Genomic DNA, 14,535 nt, shown 5'->3' on the forward strand with positions numbered 1-14,535 from the left:
AAGGAAAAAAACAGTATGAGCAGTGGCTGCACATCAGGGCAGGACTAGAGCAGCAAAAACACACTGATTCTTTTGTGTGTGTTTGTTGTTCAGACAAACAGCATCAGACAGGACAGTGTCGAAGCTCAAATTCTCTGGCGTCAGAAATCAGCATTGTCCCTCATTGTTTCCTTCATGTGTGCAGAATCCTGTGGCAGTTTGATCTCACAACATTGTGTGGCTCTGTTCCACACAACAAAGACAGAGACACTGAACGGCACAGTCGAATGATTTGTGGCCACTGGAGGTTTTCAGATTCTACAATGTGCTGATGTCAGATTCTCCGAGGAGAAGAGACAGTTTTAGATCACACTGTACTTTACCATGAACTCCCCTAAACGTAAATGCACTAATGTTGAACCCGATCATTTCTATTAGTGACCAGAGCCACTCACTGTACCACAACACAAAACAGCTGGATACATATATATATATATATATATATATATACACACACACATACATATATATATATATATATATATATATATATATATATATATATATATATATATATATATATATATATATATATATATATATATATATATATATATATATATACACACACATATATATATATATATATATATATATATATACATATCAACACATTTGTACCTTAATAAAAGTGATTCTGAATGATTTTTTAACAAATTGAAACAAAAAGTTTCTTGTGTGTGCTGCTTACAAATGATGTTCAGGGCAGGTAAGGAAATTATTCACATTTCTTCCAAAATCAGCAGTTACAGATGCTATAGGACAAAATATATGATATCACAGTAAACTTCTGCGAACAAATTAGGATTATATTGATATTACATAGTACAAAAATGTGTGCTGCTTTGAGAAGATTGGTAAAATAACATGAACAAGGCCGACATTTGGTCTGGTACATTTACATTTCATTTTATTTTGATATAAAAGCTGATTTTCTAACTCAGTACATCACAGTGTGTGACTTGGGGGGAGGAGGGAGCGCCTGGAGGGAGGAGGGGGACGTTCTGCCCGGAGAATGAGACACTCGAGCTGGGATTCATTACAACACAAACCTGAACAACATTCATTTGAGTATAAATATGACTGGTCTATTGACACTTTACAGCTGATGTCATCAACATTTCCTGGAGGTGTGATGCTAACTGTAGGCACTGCTCTGTCTGAAGCTGTCAACTCAAAATAGAGTTTAATTTGATCTTTGTTTTAACAAAGTCTGGTCAGAAACAACTGATTTATCTGGACCACAACAGGAGATCTGATTTTCCTGTTAAACAAATCCCAAATAACATTGCAGTGACAAGTTCTGACATGAGCTGAAGACACGAGGTCACATGATGGTCACATGACACACTGAGGCGTGGAATAGATAGGCCACACCTAACCAACAGGAAGACAATTAGTAACAACAAATTGTTTTTTAGGTCTGAAATTAAATAATATAATGTGGCAACTGTACAGAATCAGAATCATCTGACCAGTTTCCAACACTGAAGTTTAAATGAGCAGCAGATGCAGTGATGTTGTCAAACGTCAATAATGGAGCCGATTATAGGCCTATTATAGGAGCCTATTAGAGTTGGACAATCACACAGTGACATTTGAAGTGGAGGAGAGCAGTGGGAAACCAAAGATTTAAATGTACACACTTCAAGAAAATGAATATAGTCTACAATATAATATAATATAATAAATATAATATAATATAATATAATATAATATAATATAAATAATAATATAAATAATAATATAATATAATATAATTAATATAATATAATATAATATAATATAATATAATATAAAGCATTTACTGTGTGTCCAGTAAAGAACAACAGGCACCACAGGCACCTCCTGTGTGTCAGATGCCCTCCCATCCTCCTGTGTCTGTGTGTTAGATGCCCTCCTGTTCATATATGTTATCCCCTGACTGACCTCTACATTGCATATTATTGTTGTGTCCTTGGGCATGACACTTACTCCCCTCATTGCAGCACTAACTAAACATAAGCAGGACAGAAACATGGTCTAAACCAGGTCTAAACCAGGACCAAACAAGAACTAAACCAGTGCAAAGCCAGGACTAAACCCAGAGAGAAAAAAAAAACAGGTCTAAATCATGTCTAAATCATGTCTAAAGTGGGACTAAAGCAGGATTAAACCAGGACAAACCAGGTCTAAAGCAGCTCTGTAGGACTGGGCAATATGGCCACAAAGATCTAAAGTGGATTTCTGTGCACACACTGGACCATTACGATTTGACTGGATTTGAATGGAAGTCAGAGCAGGAAGTGCTCGTGTTTCTAACAGGGGAAGCTCTTTGTGTTTTTATTCTTATCACATTCTTACTGAAGAAATCCTAACCTGTCTTCTGTTACATTTGTGTACACAATCTCATTTAAGAATGACATCAAGAGGAAACTTGCTTCATAATAATCCTACATTTCACAGTTTTGTGATTTTTTCAAATCCTGATTGTTAAAATCACAAAATAGCCCTAACTAAACCAGCCAGGACAAACGCAGCAAAACAAAATCTAAAACAGGTCTAGACCAGGGCTAAAAGAGGACAAAAGCAGGGCTAAATCAGAGCTAAAACAGGTTTAAATTAGCACTAAACTAGAGCTAAACCAGGTCTAAATCAGGGCAAAACTAGGGCTAAACCAGGACTAAATCAGGGCAAAACTAGGGCTAAACCAGGTCTAAATCAGGTTTAAATCAGCACTAAACTAGGGTTAAAACAGGGCTTAATCAGGGCTAAAACGGGGCTAAACCAGCAGTACAGACGTGGAGCCTAAAAAGTGCCCACCGCTGCGTTAGTGTCAGGTCACATGATCATCAGTCCCTCCGGATGATTGACAGCTGTCCTGATGCATCGTGGGTAAAGTGCTGTGGGTCATGTGACAGGAAACTGCTGAGGCAAGTTTTCAGCAAGAGGTCAAGGGTCACAGAAACAAAACTACAGCCAACACAGGAGAAAGACAGCAGCTGGGATTTGGATATTTTCAGATTCAAGTTTGTGAAGAAAATAAATAATGTTCCCAAATCAAAAATGCAAAACGGGTTTGAGAAGTGATCTTTCTGACACTGTGATTGTGAACAGAATTGTAATTCATGTTTTAATAATAGGACTGTGTCTAAAGTTCACATTTTTAACACATCCAGAAGAGCTGACAAAAACACTGTAATCTGCACTGACAGACTAATGTTGTTTGTGGAGTGTTTGCAGTTTGACAGAATCATCCATTCAAACTGCAGCCCTAGTTTACAGCACAACAGCTTTAACACAAGTCAGAGTTACCAAGTTTTATTTAAAAAAGGTCAATTATTACAGAAGGAGAGAAGCAAAACACAAAATAAACTCTTGAACCTCTGAGTCATGATAATACCTCATCAACCCATGTCTGGAGTTTGTTTTGTTTCATTCACACGTTTGAGTAACGCCGTATTATTAGTCTGTCTGCATCTCCAAAGCTCATGATGCTCTGTTCCAGCTTGTGATGTCATGAAGTGGTAGTTTTCAAGTGAACAGCTCCTGACTTTTAGTTCGGGAGAGACTGGAAATTCCAGGACTAAAATTATCCAAATGATTCTAGTGAAGGTGTGTCAAGTTCCTCACACTGACACCTCCAGACCTCACACTGCACCTCCAGACCTCACACTGACACCTCCAGACCTCACACTGACACCTCCAGACCTCACACTGACACCTCCAGACCTCACACTGCACCTCCAGACCTCACACTGCACCTCCAGACCTCACACTGCACCTCCAGACCTCACACTGACACCTCCAGACCTCACACTGACACCTCCAGACCTCACACTGCACCTCCAGACCTCACACTGACACCTCCAGACCTCACACTGACACCTCCAGACCTCACACTGCACCTCCAGACCTCACACTGCACCTCCAGACCTCACACTGACACCTCCAGACCTCACACTGACACCTCCAGACCTCACACTCACACTGACCTCACCTCCAGACACCTCAGACCTCACACTGACACCTCCAGACCTCACACTGACACCTCCAGACCTCACACTGACACCTCCAGATCTCACACTGACACCTCCAGACCTCACACTGACTCACACCTCCAGACCTCACACTGCACCTCCAGACCTCACGCTGACACCTCCAGACCTCACCTGACACCACAGACTCACCTGACACCTCCAGACCTCACACTCCACCTCCAGACCTCACACTCCACCTCCAGACCTCACACTGCACACCTCCAGACCTCACACTGCACCTCCAACCTCACACCTCCAGACCTCACACTCCACCTCCAGACCTCACACTCCACCTCCAGACCTCACACTGTCACCTCCAGACCTCACGCTGCACCTCCACCTCACTGCACCTCCAGACCTCACACTCCACCTCCAGACCTCACACTGGCAGTGGAAGGGCAGAGAAGGCTGGAGTTTGTTTTGTTTCATTCACACGTTTGAGTAACGCCGTATTATTAGTCTGTCTGCATCTCCAAAGCTCATGATGCTCTGTTCCAGCTTGTGATGTCATGAAGTGGTAGTTTTCAAGTGAACAGCTCCTGACTTTTAGTTCGGGAGAGACTGGAAATTCCAGGACTAAAATTATCCAAATGATTCTAGTGGTGTGTCAAGTTCCTCACACTGACACCTCCAGACCTCACACTGACACCTCCAGACCTCACACTGACACCTCCAGACCTCACACTGCACCTCCAGACCTCACACTGACACCTCCAGACCTCACACTGACACCTCCAGACCTCACACTGACACCTCCAGACCTCACACTCCACCTCCAGACCTCACACTGCACCTCCAGACCTCACACTGACACCTCCAGACCTCACACTGCACCTCCAGGCCTCACGCTCCACCTCCAGGCCTCACGCTGCACCTCCAGACCTCACGCTCCACCTCCAGACCTCACGCTGCACCTCCAGACCTCACGCTGCACCTCCAGACCTCACGCTGCACCTCCAGACCTCACACTGACACCTCCAGACCTCACACTGCACCTCCAGACCTCACACTGCACCTCCAGACCTCACACTGCACCTCCAGACCTCACACTGACACCTTCAGACCTCACACTGACACCTCCAGACCTCACACTGCACCTCCAGACCTCACACTGCACCTCCAGACCTCACACTGCACCTCCAGACCTCACACTGCACCTCCAGACCTCACACTGACACCTCCAGACCTCACACTGACACCTCCAGACCTCACACCTCCAGACCTCACACTGCACCTCCAGACCTCACACTGCACCTCCAGACCTCACACTGACACCTCCAGACCTCACACTGACACCTCCAGACCTCACACTGACACCTCCAGACCTCACACTGGCAGTGGAAGGGCAGAGAAGGCCCAAAGAAATTAACAAATGTTTAAAGATTGTGGATTCTTTTTGCACTGAGATGTAACATGATCAAAGACAGAAAAAAGCCTGAGCCTTTTACCAGATTTCAAGAGCTCCAGACTGACTTATGTAGAGGTGGTTCTTAATTAAGCTATGAGTGTATTTTTACATCATTATTTTTTCTTTCTAGATGAAAGAAGAGATTCGAGGCACTCCAGTATGCTTAGTTTTATTTTTATTTTAAGTACAACGCCAACGCGTTTCAACTTGTGTCTTCATCAGAGCATGTCAGATTCTCCCGTGTATATGGACTGTATTTAAATGTACAAGTGACATGACAACAGTGTCATGTGTCAAACCACCCACACAAACACATAAACATACATTATAATGAAAGACAAAGTGATGCATCATCACATGAGCATGTACCAGAGTGGACACAGATCACCTGCAGCCCCTGACCTGTGGACATGTGCTGATGTTCACATTTATGAACAGCAGATAATATATAATGGCTCCAACTACATATTTTACACATCAATATTTTTTTCTTTATTTGGTTTAATTTGAAAGATTCAACCATAGAGTTTGTGTATTGTCCATTAACATTAAATAGTGTGTTAATGAGACAGAGAGAGTAGACTGAAGAGAAATGATCCTAAATGATTTTGCTAAACACTGTTCATGCATTTAACAATAATGATGCTTAGAAATGTGGACTGTAGAAAATAAAATCAGAAATTAAAGTTAAATCAAAACTTTTTGTGTTTATTACACTGACATGAGTGAATTCGTTGCTATGGAGCTACAATATCTGCACATTAGTCTGAGCATGTTGTATTTTCACAGTTTTATCCGTTACACATCATTTGAACCTTTAAATAAAGTTTATTTTCACAAACATCCCCAGGAAGGCTTTTTAATGAAAACTAAACCAGATGTCCAGATACTGCAGAATTAAGGCGATGTCAGATTTAATCTCTACTGGAGTTTAAAAACACAGTGGAGCACACCAGTATTACCTCATGACTAGGGCTGGGCGATACGGATCAAAAAATATATCTCAATATATTTTGCTATATCTCGATATACGATATATATCTCGATATATGTTCAAGAAAAAATAACCCCCTAAAACTGTAAACTGCAAAAACAAATCTGCCAAATTCCACAAGGTCCTTTTTTTTAAATTGAAATGTAAGAGGTCGACAGTTTAACATTTAAGAACATTTAAGATGACAAAAAAAACCTAATTACATAAATAATAATTTAACTGTAAAATAAAAGAAATAAAACATATTTCCTTCTTTTCATTCATCAATAAAACAACTCAACACAAGCTCATCTTTGCATTAACTCTGTTATACAGACCAGAACCAGAACCATGAGCTCATTTAGCAGAAGAAGCTCAGGATGTTCCTTATTTTAATAGATCCATGTTCCTGTCCAGCAGTGAGGAGCTCTGAGGTTTAATCCCACAATCCACTGCAGATCAAACCCAACGTTTCCAAACACTATTGTACAAGTGACACTGCAGCAGATTATTAATTTAAATATTCTGCATATATAAACTTTACATTGCTAAACTTTACAATATATAAAGCATAACGACTCTAGAGCCACATCAGCCCGTTTGAGATAATAATGTGTTTAATGCAGTTTTGCGCACGTGTGTTTACATTTTACAGAAACGAATCTTAAGCGCATGTCTCATTTGCATAAACAGCACTTCTCATGCAGCTCAGCTCGTTCAGCTTCTTTCGGGCTAAAGGACGCGACTCGATGGAATATGAGGATGTGCTGCTGATGGTTTTGTCTGTAAATGGTGGAAAAGGTTCGTGATGCTTGAAGTTTTTCACTGGCACCAACTTTCGGCCTTCAGGGCGATAGTGACGAGTGAATGAGACACGAGCGAACAAAATCAGGGAGGCGAGGGCGACGAGAGAGAAACAAACAAGTGAAGCGGCGAAATTAGAATTGAATATAAGCATTATATCGATATATACGATATGTCAGAATTCATATCGAGTTTAAAAACTATCTCGATATATTTAAAATATCGATATATCGCCCACCCCTACTCATGACATCACAATGTGGATGTCATGTCTCTGTTTGAAAGAAAAATTCAGCCTGAATATGCAGGATTAGTCTGAAATAGAGATGACCAACAACAACACTGAGATGTTACTTCAGAAATGTGTTTAGAGTGTGAAAACCTCAAATGAACTGAGAGTAAAGAAATAAGAGTAAAACTACAAACAAAAGGCCACTGGTTTTGACAATACAATAGCCAAACCTCTGATCCACAAATGTTTCTCCTTCTCATTATTTGTTTGGGTTCAGCTTCACAAACTTGTCACATTAATCTTATGATTTTAAGTTCTTTCAACTGACAACACTCACTTATAAGTGTTTGAATAATGGCACCACTCTGTGAAGCTGCTGTGAAAAACTGGAGCTGTTCTAATGTTGTGATTAAAGTGAAACGAGGTGAGACTTTGGACTCATTTACCAGGATTTGATCAATTCAGTTTTGGTCTGATTGTATTGTGACGGTATACTTTTATGAGTGGATACAGAATGTCACAGCCAGTTATTTTCATCATATGATTTCAATAAATGCACTGTGTGCTTTAAACACAAGTCTATTTAAAAAACCTGTGTAAACCTTCACCAGACCCAGAATCACAGATCACAGCAAGTAAGTTGGTAAGTGGTTTATTCCAGTGATTTTGTGGAATATTGTCAGAAGGCAGACAAACAGACAGCACCTGGACACAGGAAAAGGTAAGTCCAAAAAAAAGTACAAACACTCCAAAAGCAGAGACTGAGTTGAGAATTCACTTAACGGGAGAAGAAACAATCAACTGGTGAGGAGAGCTTGAAGATCCAGACTTCTACTACTGCAGCTGATGGGATGATGGGAGACAGATGTCCATGTGCCAAACACGATCTGATGACACCCAAGTCACGCCCAGGTAAGGTGCAGACTCACCCTGTGTTCGATTGTCTTCAGACTAACACTTGGACCTCGGATTTGACGTCTTGATGAGCTTGATGAGCTTGATGAGCTTGATGATCTTGAAGCGTATTATTATCCCTCATCTTATGAAAACACTGCCACTTTAATTTTTGAAATTTGCACTTCATTTTAATTTATGATTTCTCTTCTGTTACAACCTTAGCACCTGTTAAATCAAGTATTTGTTCAATATTGGCTTCACCACAACACCGACTTCCAAACCCACAGGCACTGATACAGACACGGTAAGGTACTGCAGTAATACGACTGAACATGTCATTTATACAACCAAGTGTCCAAACACAATGAAACCAAGCTCTAAATCAGGGCTAAAGCAGGACAAAACCAGGGCTAGAAGAGGTCTAAAACAGGTCTAAACCAAGACTAAAACAGGACAAGAGCAAGGCTAAACCAGGTCTAAAACAAGTCTAAACCGGGCTAAAACAGACCTGTGTGGACACACCAGAGCTGGAGCAGTCGTACCTCTTTCACCCCTGTGCCAAATGTAAAGACACAGGATCAAACCTCACAAGACGGTTTCCTCCATGTACGCACAGTCTCGTGGCAGTTTGGTCTTGTGAGATCTTGTGGCATGACATAATAAAAAAACACTCTTTCTTTAGACAATAGAATATGCTTTTCAATATTAAATGGTCTTTTCTCTTCCATGTGTCTTACATGTGTGTAATCATCAGTGGTGCAGTACTTTCATGTAGGTCCATGTGTGTATATTAGTCTCTGTGGTCTTCTACTTGGAAAGGTTCAGTTCTGTCCTGTCAATGGGACTTTTTAGTATCAATACCTGCTCATATGAGTATCTAGGATCGATACTAGTTTCTTATCGATTAGAATCTGATTTTCAATACTTTCACCACCTTACTTTTAACTGGGAAAAAAGTCTTCAAATTATTGCATACTGTCTTTTTTTCTGAATCAGCCAAGTGCAAAACACAAAGTGGATTATTTGTCCCATCCGCAGCCGGGGTGATTACATGTTGGAGCTGAGAGGGTACGTGACAAGTACACACTTTTCAGCCATTTTCTTTTCTTTGACGTCAGTGTAGCTCTGCTTCCTCTGTTCTTAAGCCCATTTTACCTGCTGGCACTGAGAGCAGCTGTAATCAAAGTTTTAGAGAGGAACATGGACCAGCCCGAGCCCCCGCAGCCTGTGACATCACCAGGGGCTGAGGGTTTAATCACAGCCTCATAAATATGGGTCAGAATGAGGGTTTTTAATTTACCCCACATGTGCTGAGTGTGAAAGGGAACGTGAAGGAGAGAGTACACTTTTAATAGACCTGATTTAGACCTGGTTTGGTCTTAGTTTAGACTTGCTTTAGTCTTAGTGTAGACTGGGTTTAGTCCTGATTTAGACCTGGTTTAGTCTTGGTTTAAACCTGGTTAAGTCTTAGTTTAGACCCCACAAATTCACAACCCCACAACTTCACAACTTGACAACACCACAACTTCACAACCCCATAACTTCACAACTTCACAACCTCGTTTTTTTATGGCTATGATTCAATCTTGACCTCACCTCTGATAAATAATAATATTCTGGTGAAAACTTTTTTATGAGATTTGGGATATTTAAATGTGAACTTGGTGAACCCGGTGCTGGAACAATCAAGGCTCATTCACACAGACGGACAGTCCTGTGCAGTTCTGGAGATGACAGCTCCTGATGTTTCTCTTAATGATGCTTCTATTCATGGGTGTAATTGACACATTCAGAGTCTTGTATAATGTTTCAAATGGACGTTTCACAGCCCAGAGCCTTTTATTTAAGCAGCAGCTGACCGCGTCCACTGAAATTATGGCCCACTTACTCAAAAGAATAGAATAGAACTCGAGACTGAAGGATTCTTTTCTGTGGTCTGTTTTAGCTCTTTGGAGACTTGTCATAATCATTATGTTATCAGCTGCATTTGTGGGATTGTTTCTAACTTCCAGAGGCAACTTTCAGTGTGGGACTAAACCTCCACAAATGTGAAAGGTTTATGTTGTGTAATGTAGAACACTACACTACACAAAGTAATGTAGTGTTCTATACATGCAGAACACTACATTATGTGGTGTTCTACATGTATCTCTATTGGCGTCTAACTTGAGTAACAGCACTTCATACAGAACAGTGCCTCAGTTTGCTTCCCAATGTTGATGACATCAGCTCCAAAGTATCAATAGACGATAAACAATTATACTGAAACTAATTCATGCCACTGACACAAAAACCCTCAAACAGGATTATCCCCAAAGAACTCTTCTAAATTTACAATATGGTTAAAAAATCCAAAGTGCAATAAATAAATAACAGTATGCAAAAGTCTATGTTTGCATCTATAATGAGTCATAGAAGTTCAGAACTCAACTTTCTACATCTGATTGTATTGCCAAAAAAGAACCATTGATTTACTACTAGTGCAAAGATAAGGTTTGGTTCCATCTGTCTTGTGCTTAACACTAAGTCGATCTCGTAATTATGGCGACAGGCCTGGTCTCGTCAGATCTCAGAAGCTAAGCAGGGCTGGGCCTGCTCAGGACTTGGACTAGAGACTGCCACAATGGGGCGCTAGTGGCAAAACTGTTGTGTCTTTAGGCAAGACACTTCACCCACATTGCCTTGTATGAATGGCAATGTGGGTGTGTGTATTTGTGGGCAGGGCAGCTGTGGCTACAATAGTATTTTACCAAAATAAAACACATATTTTTGTAATTTATAGTATAACATAGTATAAATACAACACATATTTTGGTAACAAAAAAGTGAATGTTCCAAGATTGTTGATGTAACATCCAAGTCAAGTCCAGAATCTTTGTCCACATAAATATATTGAAAATCTAGGGGTGGAAAGTAACTAATAACAAATACCAGTACTTACATTGCTGTAAATGAGTACATTTTTGGGTAATTGTCCTTTTTTGAGTAGATTTTTAAACCTAAACTTTTACTTGTAATTGAGTATAATTCAAGCCATGTAATTGTAATAGTAATTGCATCTAAAATCATTTAAATACTGTGTAAGTACACTCCCAGTCCACAGCTGTCTCACCTCTGTTTATTCTTCTCTCTAAACCAGCAAAACATCGCAGCTCTGCATCTGCTCGGACTGGACAGAGCTCAGAGAAATACCCTATGTGGATTGTACCATGAATTATTGCACAGGAAATTTGCAGTACTCTTTCCACCACTGGCAAAAACAGGTCTTTGTATTAAAATATGGGTTTAAGATAATGTTCATGTATCATCAAGTTCATCTAGAAATAGGTTTACTCAGATTATCCAGCTTTAGAGTCACATTTTTGTACGTGCTTTTGAACGGTAACTTGCCATACAGAAATTTAAATGTGGTCAGACGCCTCCTTGGCTCCAGGTTAGACTCAGGACTCATCAGGGCGCAGAGACAGGACAGCACCAGAGTCTGGAGAAGGGGAGGGGTATGTTATCATGAAATTTAAAGGTCTTATATTACAAACTGACTGTAAGACATATTATAATGTATCGTCATCTCTTTAAAAACAGACCTGGAGTTGTGTTTAGTTTGATTCACATGTTTGAGTAATCCTGCATTATTAGTCTGTCTACATGTCTACAAATGCTCTGTTCCACCTTGTGATGTCATGAAACGGTGGTTTTCATGTTAAAAGCTCATTTTACCTTTTGGTTAGAAGAGATTGGAAACTCCTGAACTGAAATTATGCAAATGATTCAAGTGAAGGTGTATGGAGTTTAAAAACACAGTAGAGCACTTCCTGTATTACCACGACATCACAAGGTTAGGGTGACCAGTTGTCTCTATTGACCTGAGACAGTCCCAGTTTTGAGCTCTCTGTCCCCTGTCCCAGAAGATTTACACAAAACCAGTGATTTGTCCGTTTTATGCAAAAAAATGTTCCAGATGTCTCTATTTTTGACCAATCTGATCTAATCTAGGACTAAATTAAGATTAACCAGGACTACATATTATCTAAACCAGGACTAAAACAGGACAATCACCATTTTTTACTAATCTCATCCCTGCCAACAGTAAAGAGGAGCATGAATTATCATTTGTTTTGCCAAAATACAGAAATCCGTGTTTGCAAATGACCATAAAGCAAAAAAAAATGCAGTGACAGATTATGACTGACACAAGAATGTACAATGTTACACACTCTTTTCATTATTTTATTTATACCAACCATCCCAACCCAGTTTAGAATTTTGAAAATCTGGTCACCGTACACAGGTTGGAACAGCACGTTTTCAATTTATTGAAATTTGAATTTATTTGTTTGGAGGGTAAGCCCCTTGAGATGTCTCACCATCTCGTTTTCAAGGGTGCCCTCATAGTCACAACAACAGACAGATCCAGTAGGGCAGACAGGAGGCTACATACATTCAAATAAATATAGAAAAAACTAAACAACAAAATCACATGACTGTGAATAAATGACATTTGAACAAAAACTAAGACAGAGGTCAAATATAGTCACAAAATACAACAAAATACAACAAGATGAACAACAAAATTCAACAAGATGATCAAAAACAATTACAAGGGTTTTGCAAATATTGTAGCAGAGCATTTTTAAACAAAGGGACAGAAGTAATCGATGAGGGAAGATTGTTCCAATCAGAAGGAGTTTTATATTTAAATGAGTGTTTTCCTATTTGTTTTTGACTCTTGGGATGACAAAAATATCTGATCTATGTGGTGTAAACTGTAAGAGGATCTGAATGGAATTAAATATGTTTGAGGAATTCGGGATAACTGAGGTGAATACATTTAAAGATAAATAATAACCAGTGATGCTGACATCGAGAGAACAGAGTGAGCCAGAACAGTGAACAGAACAGAACAGTGATACATCACACAGTGGTGAGTTCTGAAGGGACAGTGAAGAATCAACCTGCACAGACTGTTCTAACGTTGAGTAGTTGGAGGATAGAAGTTGTGGTATTTTGGTAAATGATATCACAGTTATCTAAAATGGGAAGAATTAATTGTGGCATAATATCTTTCCTTAGAGAAAAGCTAAATTAAATGATGGACTGGTAAAGTAATTGTAAGTGGTATGAAATTTGGTTTGTAATGGTTTGTATGTGGGCGCTGAATGAGAGAGACGGGTCAAGCCATAAACCAAGATATTTAAATGCTTCAACAGCTAATTGGTGATGAATCAGTAGATTTATGTCATTAACAGAAAAGGGACAGATTCGTTTCTGAAACAGCGTGAAATATTTTTTTTAGATTTATAAAGTAGTAATTAGTTAGGCCGTAGCCATAACTGAACAGTATTAAAATTATGCTGAATAGTGGATTGAATATCAGTACAATATTAGCTTTGGATGAATAAATAACTGTATCATTGGTTATTTATGAGAGAAGAACTAATACCTAAGCAGTGTTTGTGTGTTAAACATGTGTGAATGAAACAAAACACAGCTCCAGGTTTTGTGATAAGGAAACATTATAACATAAACAGTGTTGGGGAGTAACAGATTACATGTACTGGAGTTAAGTAATCAGAGTACAAATTATGAGTAACTGTATTCAGTTACAGTTACAGTTTCAGTGGGTGGTAATTGGATTACAGTTAATTTGCTGAAATAAATAGATTACACGGTGGTAATTTCCTGTTTTCCTATTATTTTTATTTTATTTTATTTTATTTTTTTTGATAATTCCACTCATTGCTGGAAACTAAACCAGGTCTAAACCAGGACTAAATCAGGACTAAAACCACATCTAAACCAGGACTAAATCCAGGTCTAAACTAGATCTAAACCAGGACTAAAACCGGGTCTAAACTAGAGCTAAACCAGGACTAAAACCAGGTCTAAACTAGATCTAAACCAGGACTAAAATCAGGTCTAAACTAGATCTAAACCATGTCTAAACTAGAACTAAACCAGGACTAAAACCGGGTCTAAACTAGAGCTAAACCAGGTCTAAACCAGGACTAAAACCAGGTCTAAACCAGGACTAAAACCAGGTCTAAACTAAATCTAAACCAGGACTAAAACCAGGTCTAAATTAGATCTAAACCAGGACTAAAACCAGGTCTAAACTAGAGCTAAACCAGGACTAAAACCAGGTCTAAACCAGGACTAAAACCAG

Source organism: Boleophthalmus pectinirostris, unplaced genomic scaffold (assembly GCF_026225935.1).
Source record: "Boleophthalmus pectinirostris isolate CB_2022bp ecotype Guang Dong unplaced genomic scaffold, ASM2622593v1 HiC_scaffold_6, whole genome shotgun sequence".
NCBI classification, from domain to species: Eukaryota; Metazoa; Chordata; class Actinopteri; order Gobiiformes; family Gobiidae; genus Boleophthalmus; species Boleophthalmus pectinirostris.